Source organism: Bombina bombina, chromosome 6 (assembly GCF_027579735.1).
Source record: "Bombina bombina isolate aBomBom1 chromosome 6, aBomBom1.pri, whole genome shotgun sequence".
Taxonomy (NCBI): Eukaryota; Metazoa; Chordata; class Amphibia; order Anura; family Bombinatoridae; genus Bombina; species Bombina bombina.
Window position 1 is genome coordinate 1,154,170,429 of NC_069504.1, and position 12,712 is coordinate 1,154,183,140.

Consider the following 12,712-nt stretch of genomic DNA (forward strand, 5'->3'; position numbering starts at 1 on the left):
TATATTGCATCTATTGATCTATGGAATTCGTATCTATCAAATGTATATTGCATCTATTGATCTATGTAATTCGTATCTATCAAATGTATATTGCATCTTTTGATCTATGGAATTCGTATCTATCAAATGTATATTGCATCTATTGATCTATGTAATTCATATCTATCAAATGTATATTGCATCTATTGATCTATGTAATTTGTATCTATCAAATGTATATTGCATCTATTGATCTATGTAATTTGTATCTATCAAATGTATATTGCATCTATTGATCTATGTAAATCGTATCTATCAAATGTATATTGCATCTATTGATCTATGTAATTCGTATCTATCAAATGTATATTGCATCTTTTGATCTATGGAATTCGTATCTATCAAATGTATATTGCATCTATTGATCTATGCAATTCGTATCTATCAAATGTATATTGCATCTATTGATCTATGTAATTCGTATCTATCAAATGTATATTGCATCTATTGATCTATGTAATTCGTATCTATCAAATGTATATTGCATCTATTGATCTATGTAATTCGTATCTATCAAATGTATATTGCATCTATTGATCTATGTAATTCGTATCTATCAAATGTATATTGCATCTATTGATCGATGTAATTCGTATCTATCAAATGTATATTGCATCTATTGATCTATGTAATTCGTATCTATCAAATGTATATTGCATCTATTGATCTATGGAATTCGTATCTATCAAATGTATATTGCATCTATTGATCTATGTAATTCGTATCTATCAAATGTATATTGCATCTTTTGATCTATGGAATTCGTATCTATCAAATGTATATTGCATCTATTGATCTATGTAATTCATATCTATCAAATGTATATTGCATCTATTGATCTATGTAATTCGTAACTATCAAATGTACATTGCATCTTTTGATCTATGTAATTTGTATCTATCAAATGTATATTGCATCTATTGATCTATGTAATTTGTATGTATCAAATGTATATTGCATCTATTGATCTATGTAAATCGTATCTATCAAATGTATATTGCATCTATTGATCTATGGAATTCGTATCTATCAAATGTATATTGCATCTATTGATCTATGTAATTCGTATCTATCAAATGTATATTGCATCTTTTGATCTATGGAATTCGTATCTATCAAATGTATATTGCATCTATTGATCTATGTAATTCATATCTATCAAATGTATATTGCATCTATTGATCTATGTAATTTGTATCTATCAAATGTATATTGCATCTATTGATCTATGTAATTTGTATCTATCAAATGTATATTGCATCTATTGATCTATGTAAATCGTATCTATCAAATGTATATTGCATCTATTGATCTATGTAAATCGTATCTATCAAATGTATATTGCATCTTTTGATCTATGTAATATGTATCTATCAAATGTATATTGCATCTATTGATCTATGTAATTCGTATCTATCAAATGTATAATGCATCTATTGATCTATGTAATTCGTATCTATCAAATGTATATTGCATCTATTGATCTATATAATTCATATCTATCAAATGTATATTGCATCTATTGATCTATGTAATTTGTATCTATCAAATGTATATTGCATCTATTGATCTATGTAATCTATGTATCTATCAAATCTATCTAGCTCGTGGCCGGACTGTTTTGTGACAGCCACTTGTGTTTCGGCCAAATTTGAAGTAGGAGGACTGACCAAGCATCTTTTTCCATCTCTCGGTTCCTAAAATCCATGCCACATACACCTCCCCCGAGGGGGAGTAACAGGTATTAAACTGCTAAGAATAGTACTACTTAACACACCACTCATATCTGGTGGCACAATAGATTGCACGCGCAGTGCCCCAAATTTGAAGCAGGAGGACCGACCAAGCATCTTTTTCCATCTTCCGGTTCCTAAAATCCATGCCATATACACGTTCCCTGGCTGCGCAACTGCCTCTGGGAACCATACCATGGGTCACAGACCACACGTCTTGTAATTCTCTGTCAGTGAAATTATCTATCAAATCTATCTATTTTTTTTTTTTTTTTTTGAAAGCAAGCTTTATTGAATAAAACACACAAAAATACAGAGTCACTAGTGTATACAAAATTATACAAAATTGTGGTTGCATGAGAGCGTACAGTGCATTCCCAAACATCAAGAATAGAAGTACGTGACACAAAGCTTGGTTTTTTAACAGTATTTCAACAAACATTATACAAACCTGTGCATAATTTTCCAGTACACCAGAGGGGTAAAAGAGCGGTTACCGCTAAGGTAATAAAGGTTGGATAGGAAAGGGGAAAAGGGATAAAGAAAGGGAGAGAGAGGAAAAAAAAAAGGGGTGTGGGTGTGTGATGGGAGGGCTATAAATTTTAGAGGGTCTTTTCGTATAACAGAAATGTCGTATATTGGTTTCACACAGAGGCAGAGTTCCAAACAGCCAACATCAGTTCAAAATTGGCTAGTTGATTGCATTTAAAGTAATGTAATTTTTCCATGATTAATAGCTCATCTACAGAGGAGCGCCAATCTTCAAGAGTTGGCACCTCCTTAGATTTCCACATCCTAGGGATAAGCTTCTTAGCTCCAGTAAGCATTAGTAGAAGAAGGGCCCGGCTGTGGTTAGTTTTAATCTTAGGAAGATGTAGAAACAGCAGGGTTTCAGGTGTGAATGGTATGTTTATATTCAGTTTTGCTGACATTTCCCCTATGAGTGTCATCCAATAATTGGTCAATTTGGGGCAAGACCACCATATGTGTTTGAGTGTGCCCTGTTCTCCGCACCCCCTCCAGCAAGCCGCATTTGCAGCCAGAAAGAGCTGATGGAGCCTGGCGGGTGTGTAATACCACCTGGTCTGAAGTTTGAGCTGTATTTCTTGTACCCTGGCTGACACCGAGGATCGCCTAACCAAGTCAAAAGACTTGAGCCAATCATCCTCCTCTATCGTGTTGTTAAGTTCCTTATTCCAAGCCCTTGTGTATGAAGGCAACTGTATGTCTGGTGGAATAAGAAGGAGTTTGTATATTTTCAAAATCAACTTCCTGGGTGGAGTGAGTCCCGTACACAAGGATTCAAAATGTGTTAGGTCCCTGAGAAATTTGTTCTTTTGTTTATGGGATGTCAGGAAGTGTGAGAGCTGATGGTATCTTAGCCAAGAGGAAAAAAATTGCCCTAATTGTTCCTGTAATTTTTGCTGAGATCTAAGCTTACCTTCCTCTTGAGCAAAATGTAAAATTCCTGCTCTTAAACTGTGGGGAGAACATATACACCTGCTAAGGTCGTAGTATGGAGTTTCAGGGTTTTCTATGATAGGGAGCATTGGAGAACAGGTGGAAGAAATATGTGTGCTTGTGGCTAATAGCTTGTCCCACGTGAGGAGGTTCTCGAGTGTTAAGTGGTATTTTTGGATTAATTTGGGACGTTTTGATGCCGGTATCCACGCGAGGGCACCAACATTATTTAACCGGAGAATCTGTCCCTCTATTCTAACCCATTGCTTTTGTGTAGTGTTATGTGACAATTCCACCAATCTCTGTAAAATGATGGCCCTTCTGTACAAAACCAAGTCTGGGAAGCCCAGGCCTCCCCTGTCGCGAGGTAGGTATAACGTCCTCCTAGGGATTCTTGGTCTAGTCCCAGTCCAGATAAATTGCTCTATGGTCCTCTGTAAATGGGGTAGAAAGTCAGTCGGTAAATGAATTGGAGCTGTCTCAATTACATATAATATGCGTGGCAAAATATTCATCTTTATTAGGCCTATTTTCCCCAACCAAGATAAAGATTTATTCTTCCATGAGGATAAATCATTAATGATTTCCTTTCGCAGGGTTAAGTAGTTATTTCTAAAAATGTCAGAGGGATCTGCGGGTAAGAATATACAGAGATATCTCAGCTTAGAAGCAGCTATGGGTACCTTATATTCTGTTTCTAGGAGTTGAATGTGATCAACAGGTGCATTTATATTAAGGAGCTCTGATTTTGATAAGTTTAGATGGAATTTAGACAACGCACCATATTCCCCTAATTCCTTCAAGAGCTCAGGTATTGAAGTGTCTACACTCGTTAGAGTGTAGAGAACATCATCGGCATATAAAGCCTGTTTATGTTCTTCGTTTCCAATCTGCACCCCTTTTATGTTTGGGTTGTTTCTAACCTTCTGGGCCAATGCCTCTATTGAGAGGGCAAAAAGTAGAGGGGACAGGGGGCACCCTTGACGAGTACCGTTTGAAATAGTAAATTTGTCTGATAAAATACCGTTTATTCTAATGCATGAATATAATGCAAAAGTCATATTAATGAAGGCCTGCCCGAAATTCATCACCTTCATGACCTGACGCAGAAAAAGCCAATTGACGCGGTCGAAGGCCTTCTCTGCGTCCGTCGAGAAGAGGGCCATGGGTACTCCCTCAGATTGGGCAAAATTTATTAACTGGAACACTTTTTTGGTATTATCCCTAGCTTCTCTACCGGGCACAAAGCCACCTGGTCAGTTAAGATAAGATTTGGGAGATACCTGTTGAGCTGATTTGCTAATATTTTAGCTAAAATTTTGATGTCCGTATTCAACAATGAAATGGGCCTGAAGTTCGTGGGGGAGGTAGGGGGCTTACCAGGTTTAGGGATAATAGTAATATGTGCTTCAAGCATGGAGCTAGATATGGTGAGGTTATCTATCAAATTATTGAAGAGATTAAGCATCATAGGGCCCAAGGTTTTCCTGAAAAGTTTGTAGTATTTAAGTGAGAAGCCGTCCGGGCCTGGACATTTACCACTAGGGAAGTCTTTTAGAGCTTGAGAAAGCTCCTCATCGGAGATAGGAGCGTCAAGACTGTTTTTTTGGTCCAAGTCCAATTGTGGTAGGTTCAGTGTTGATAGGTACTGGTCTATTAGTAAACCTTTAGTCATTGCGTTATCCATGTGCCCTTCTGAGTCAGTCTGGTGTGGTAAATTGTATAGCTCTTTGTAATATGTGTGAAAAGAGTTTGCAATTTGTTTGCAGCTCTTCAACATAGAGCCGTCTGGGTTTAATATATGATGTACATGTGTTTTAAGCTTCTTTCTACGGACTGCCCTGGCCAACAGCTTCCCCGGTCTATTACCACCTTCATAGTATTTTTTGCTTTATCGCCAGGGCCCTACATTGATAGGACTCCAGCTGATGAGCAATAAGATCTTTCTTAGCTTTCTCCAAGTTATTCTTGGTCTCCTCATGTAGCGGATTTCCTTTATGTGTTGTTTCTAATTGGGTTATTGTATTTAATAGGTGAGTGTGTTTAAGTCTGTGCTGTTTGTTGAGGCGCGCTTTATGTTTTGATGAATTCTCCCCGTATGACACTTTTGTGTGCTTCCCAGAAGTTTATTATTGACGTATGAGAGGGATCGTTGTGCAAAAGGTAGTCAGTTAGGGATTTTTGGATTTCGGAACTTATTATAGGGTTGTCCAGTAAGGTGTCATCAAGTCTCCAGACATAGGTCGTGGGGGGGAGGTCAAGCCATTGTATTACGCAAGTGACCGGTGCATGGTCCGACCAAGTTATTGGGCCGATAGAGCAAGATGTAACCATGTTGAGTCCAGTAGCGTCAGTGAGGAAATAGTCTATTCTGGAGTATTTGTTATGAGGAGGAGAATAGTATGTGTAATCCTTACTCGTCGGGTGAAGCGATCTCCAAATATCGTGTAACAGAAGGTTTGAGATCATCAACTTAACAGATTTAATTATTTTAGTGGGAGTACTAGTCGAGCCATTGGATGTATCCACAGATGCATCCATAGTAATATTAAAGTCCCCCGAGAGGAACACTGGGCCCTTAGCAAAGTCCAAAAGGAGCTTTGATATTTTAGTCATAAACAAGTGTTGGTCAGTATTTGGACTATAAAGGGTAGCCAAGGTAATTGGGTGCTCATATAGTAGCCCAGTTATAATCAGATACCTACTGTCCGGGTCCCTCTCTACGTGCAAAATCTTAAGAGGGACTGAGTGGTGTAGCACTATGTCCACTCCCCCTCTTTTGGAGGGGCCAGACGCAAAGAAAGCCATAGGATAATCGGTGTTGAACCATTTAGGTTCCCTACCCCTGCGGAAGTGTGTCTCTTGGAAAAAGAGGACGTGACTGTGTAGATTTTTGAGGACATTGAAGGCTATTGACCGCTTACCTGGATTGTTCAACCCTTTAGCGTTGATTGTAGTTAGAGTAAGGCCATGGGAGCTGAATCTACTATGTTGATGGTTCATGCTGGAGGGAAGAGGGGAAAAAAAAAAAAAAAGGTGGAGGGGGAAGAAAAACGAGGAAAATAGGGGGCTAAAACTTATAAAAGAATAGCCAGAGGGGGGAGAAAAGCGCGGGAGAGAAGTAAAAGAAGTAAGGCTGGTGTACTAGAATAAACAAACTATTCACTAATGATAGATTATTTATATTTTGTGTTTGATCACAAACCTACTAGAAATGAACAACAAATAGTCAATCGAGGTAGTAACCCCCAGGCAAAAATAACAGTTGAATTATATATTTTATTCTTGGTGGCTATAGGGCCACTTAATCAAGAGTCAATTAAATTTTAGGCATAAGGGGAAGGGCAAAAAAGGGTACACAGGAGGTAAGGTCTGATAGGGGCATTCTATATAAGTGGTGGGGGTGGAGATGATGAGTGTAAAAGCCTCAACGGGAAGGAGGGAGGGAAGGAGGGAGGGAGGGAGGGGCACAGGGCACCTGAGATTAAAGAGAGTGTAAATTACAATACATACATTAACATGTAATTATTAACAAAAAAACAGTTACATTTCCATGGCAGTCCAAACGTGGTACATAAACATACGGCAGGTTTAAGGATCATAAGTTGTTAATTAAGATCTGGAGGGGAAAAAGAACTCTCATCTTTCTGGCATCAAATTCTTTAACTTTTACAAAAATTCAAAACTTAACCAGAAAACAAACCAGGGTGTAGCCCATTCTTAGTGTTCTCTAAATGTCCATGTCCCCGAGTATTCCATACACCTACTTACATATAGAACCCACAGGAATACCACCAACCCCCCCCCCTCCTCCCATTACAACATATGAGCAATGATATCTTCTTCCTGGATTTGCAATAGAAGCTAGACATTTCAATGTTCACGTAGCTGCGCTTAGGCCCAGCAATACAATACCCCAGGAAACAAAGCAAAAAAGGATACTGATGCAGTGGGCCTAATGAGGAGGCCCCGTAGTCATCTTTTCAATGCCCGCAACACCTTCACTGTCCATGCTGGGCTGATGAAGTAGAGGGTTCGGGAGGGTTGACTCGATGATGATGGGTCACGTTGATAGAGAGACTGTCATAAAAAGCTTGAGCGTCCATTCCTGCTTTGTATATGGCAGTTTTGTTATTGTTAGTAGCCACTAATGACACAGGGAACCCCCAGCGATAGGGGATTTTATGCGCTCTCAGGTTGGCTGTGATATGTCCCAATTCCCTCCTCTTCTGCAGAGTAAGTGGGGATAAATCTGAGAAAATCTGTAGCTCCTCACCCGCATGTTGTACCGGGTGCTTATTACGTGCTTGTCTAAGGATCTCCTCTTTATCTTTGTAATTTAGAAAACGGATAATTATGTCTCTAGGGGGTGCTTTGGGAGGAGGTTTCGCTCTAAGTGCTCTATGAGCACGCTCCAATATTATTTCTGGAGAAGAAGGGGTATCCTTTAATGTGCGAAATAAGCTCTGCAGGTATCCCTCTATGACAGGAGGGTGTATGGTCTCAGAAACACCTCTGATACGTAAATTGTTCCTACGGCCTCTATTATCGAGGTCCTCAAGCTTCTCAGACAATTGCTGTATAACTTCTGCATGCCCTTGGATCTCTGTGTTCATGAGTTGACTAGAAGCCATAATAGCTGCTTGTGCTGATTCGACCTGTGTGACCCTGGTGTCAAGCACTGTAATGTCCCTTCTGAGGTCATTGAAGAGGGTGCACATCTCCTGAACTGCATTTTTAATATCCTCTTTTGAGGAAAGAAGACGGAGATCCTCCTTTGTAATAGGGTGCCCTGTTTGTGCTGAAGTGCTCTAAGGCTGGCTGCTAGATTCATGCTGCCCAGCTTCCATTGTGTCCGGGATGGTAACGCTGAGTTGCTCCACCTGTTTCAGGTACTTATTTAGGGTACGTACTGGCGTTTGTTTATCGGCTTTGTTTTGCTTCTTACACGGCATTCCTCATATGTCCCTGCAGAGGATGAGTAAAGATCTGAAGTGTATATTATTGCATCAATCACCCAAATCCTGAGGGACAATAAACTAAAAAGGTGATGTTGCGGTTATTGGCAGCACAAGAAACATAATGGACATATGGCCAGATATATTTATAACTTTATAAGTATAAACAGCAGAGGTTGAACCCTTCCCAGATGTCTTGGGTGGATTAGCAACCTTAATGGAGTCCAAAGGCTTTATTGTAATATTACATCTGAGCAGCGTGCTAGCACTACAGTTATGTGGGGTGCAGGGTCTATGCTGAACGTATACTCCTGACTTGGTGTTATTCTGCTGTGCTATACCCTATTCCCAGGTTGAAAAGTCCAGACAAGGAACCAGGCCTGCCTTACTGTGCTGGATCTCTTTATGAGATAAAAGGAGTTTAATGCAGGCCCAAGTCCACCCACCTTTCCTGAGACCTAAGCCAGACCAGATTGCGTGAAGCTGACAGGTAAATGATGTGGCACTATTTATTTTGTGAAGTCCGTGCCTGTACTCTAGCCCCAGACCTTTTATCAGACACCCGGTATCTGTCCGGATCCCTGAGAAGTGTATGACGCAGCAGGGCCCTGTGAAGATAGCCGGAGTGTGGCCGCTATTAAATTCAGGTAAAGTCTCCTTACCCGGAACACTTTTGTGACTCCGTTCCAAGCTGCACTGAAGGGAATTAGCGATCCACTTTAAAAGTAAAAGTTCCCTCTGGTGTAGCGATGTGACAGCTGTAGTTTGAGGTCAGACGCCGCCATTCACTCTCGCGCTGCACTGTCAGAGGCCCCAGGAAGCTTCTCTCCCTGTCTCCCGTAGGTTCTTTTCCAAGTAGGGCAAACAGAACGATTTTGATGGAGGGTCAGTTAGGGATGTATATTCCCCTGTGGAGGGTAGTTTTAGGGAAAGTTTATGCCTAATTTATTAGATTTAATGCCTGAGGGTTGAAGAGCACTCTTAGTACACAGCCATCACCCTGCGTGGCTAGGCTCCGCCCCCAAATCTATCTATTTATCTATCGAATCTATCTAACTATCAATCGTATCTATCAAATATATATTGCATCTATTGATCTATGTAATTCGTATCTATCAAATGTATATTGCATCTTTTGATCTATGTAAATCGTATCTATCAAATGTATATTGCATCTATTGATCTATGTAATTCGTATCTATCAAATGTATATTGCATCTATTGATCTATGTAAATCGTATCTATCAAATGTATATTGCATCTATTGATCTATGTAATTTGTATCTATCAAATGTATATTGCATCTATTGATCAATGTAATTCATATCTATCAAATGTATATTGCATCTATTGATCTATGTAATTCGTATCTATCAAATGTATATTGCATCTATTGATCTATGCAATTTGTATCCATCAAATGTATATTGCATCTGTTGATCTATGTAATTCGTATCTATCAAATGTATATTGCGTCTATTGATCTATGTAATTCGTATCTATCAAATGTATATTGCGTCTATTGATCTATGTAATTCGTATCTATCAAATGTATATTGCATCTATTGATCTATGTAATTCATATCTATCAAATGTATATTGCATCTATTGATCTATGTAATTCGTATCTATCAAATGTATATTGCATCTATTGATCTATGTAATTCCTATCTATCAAATGTATATTGCATCTATTGATCTATGTAATTCGTATCTATCAAATGTATATTGCATCTATTGATCTATGTAATCTATGTATCTATTAAATGTATATTACATCTTTTGATCTATGTAATTCGTATCTATCAAATGTATATTGCATCTATTGATCTATGTATTTCGTACCTATCAAATGTATATTGCATCTATTGATCTATGTAATTCGTATCTATCAAATGTATATTGCATCTATTGATCTATGTAATCTATGTATCTATCTATCTATATATCTATCAAATCTATCTATCTTGTGGTTGTTCAAATGGACTGTTTGCGGTGCGTTACACGGGGAGTTTGGTCTGTCACTGTGAAGCGGGCGTAACCCTTACACTACCTGATCGATACAACATCATACCTGATGTTTTAAAGCACGTTATTCCAAACAATTTAGGAATGTTAGGTGATTTATGCCCTTTATGGCTTAAAACCAGACTCTACACCAACTATGTAATTTTCCGTGGGAGTTTTGCCATGGATCCCCCTCTGGCATGCCACAGTCCAGGTGTTGGTCCCCTTGAAACAACTTTTCCATCACTATTGTGGCCAGAAAGAGTCCCTGTTGGTTTTAAAGTTCGCCTGCCTATTGAAGTCAATGGCGGTTCGCCTGGTTCACGAACAGTTGCGGAAGTTCGTGAACCAAAATTTTTAGGTTCGCGACATCACTACTTAGCATCAATGATATATGTTTAAGAATACACAGACTATGAAATACTAACTTGAAATACCAGCTATTTCTTTAAATCTGCTACATACAGCAATATTGAATGTTTGCTTTAAATGTTTGCATACAAAAGGCAAGCTAAGAGCTATTCCAGACTATAAAATACAGTTTAAAACACAAATTACTTTACCGAGTGAACACCAATCGATATCCAATATCTTTCAGCAGGTTTAATCTCACCTCAGAAATACCAATAAGTATATTTTGCAATCAATGAGAAAGGGTAGATCAGCTTTGCTTGAGTAAAATGGTACCTCACGCCCAACAAACCAGTTACAAGTTTAGCTCAGCAGAATCTGTCCTTTTTCCTATCTTGCATTAGCTTATATAAGTTTCCATTATTGATGAGAATAATGTGTGGCCCTCGTGCTTGCCCCTTCTGATTAGGTATTTGGAATATCTAATCGGATTTGCCCTTACGGAGCTGAGCATGATCACCATGGAAACGCATCTTTTAACAGTTAAGTCCCTTAACTGTCATACTGGATTCTGGCCCTCGGATGGCAGTATGACAACACAAAACAGAATCCATTTAACCATTTCTAGACAGTGAAAGAAAATATTTCTTTAAAAATGTGTAATAAATGCCATAATTTCTTGCATTAATAACTTACAATCTGAATTCCAGGCAGGATAACCTCATGTCAATTTTCTGATTATTTCTATACCAAACACCATTATATTATATTAAAATAAGTACACTGTTAATTCAATTTTCCCTATTAAACATATTGTAATTTATTTAATTAATAAATTACAATATTAATTGTAGATGGGGTAGTATCACATCATTTTCATTATTATTTTAATATGAAACATCAAATTCTTTTTAATATTACTTTATATTAAAATAATTATACTGCTTATTAGCTTAAAATCCATTACAATTTTATCAGTATCCTGGCATTTATATACAAATAACAGCCTATTTTATATTCAGTATTGTATTGTATTCCAACATGAATATACCATATTTCACGTTTCTAATAAATCCTGGATGTATGAATCCTCTCTATGCAGATCTGAAATTATATGTCTGAAAAATAAAAACAATACAGAGGTTATTATTCTGACACCGTTAAATATTTTAGACCAACTAAAATAGTCACCTACCAAATTTAGCAAATACCCATGTAATATTAGAAAATTAGGCAATCTCCCAAATTTCTATATTTAATACATTCTGAGGCATACATTCAAAAATGTTAATTTGCTGTATTTCAAAGTTACATCTTAACATGTGTCTTTAGTTCACAAGGGTCACTTAACAGGCAGCTGTTAAAAGCCATAATTTCCTTAATATGCCTGTTTTCTCAGACCCCTTTCCCAGGCAGAAATCCTCTAGCAGGCAGGAAGCCCATATATGGGTATGTACCTTTGAGATTCCAGCATTCTAAACTCCATCTCATCAGGCCTCAAAAGGATATTCCAGACACTTCTTCTTCATTCACTGCATGGGGTAAAGAGTGCTCTGATTTTTTTTTTTACTTCCAATTAAAGGGCAAATGTTTCAGTGTTAAAGTTTCTGGTGATATCCTGTCTGCAATTGAGTCTTGAAATGTGTATTCAATTCATGGGGTTTTGAATCAATCCTGACATCAGAATTGCAGCCCTTACTTTAGTAATATCTGATAAAAAGATGGTTTCATACATAAACACATTACCTTGTCCTATTTACACACACACACACACACACACACACACACACACACACACATATATATATATATATATATATATATATATATATATATGTAATTTACCTGTACCCTGACACTATGTTAGTATATCAGTTTGTGATATATATTGTATGGAGTGTGATGGTGGGCACAGCAGTGTGTGATATATACTGTATGGAGTGCAGTGGTTGGCACAGCAGTGTGTGATATATACTGTATGGAGTGCAGTGGTTGGCACAGCAGTGTGTGATATATATTGTAGGGAGTGCAGGTGTTGGCACATCAGTGTGGGATATATACTGTAGAGATTGCGGTGGTTGGCAAATCATTGTGGTATATATACTTTAGGGAGTGCAGTGGTTAGCACATCAGTGTGTGTGATATATACTGTAGGCAGTGCGA

At 37.9% G+C, this 12,712-nt stretch overlaps 1 protein-coding gene across 1 annotated transcript in view; it reads left to right on the forward strand.

The window, feature by feature from the left end:
• EPS8 (epidermal growth factor receptor pathway substrate 8) overlaps positions 1–12,712 on the forward strand; it is a 782,257-nt gene that overhangs the window by 28,664 nt on the left and 740,881 nt on the right. The gene's annotated exons all lie outside the window — the stretch shown is intronic.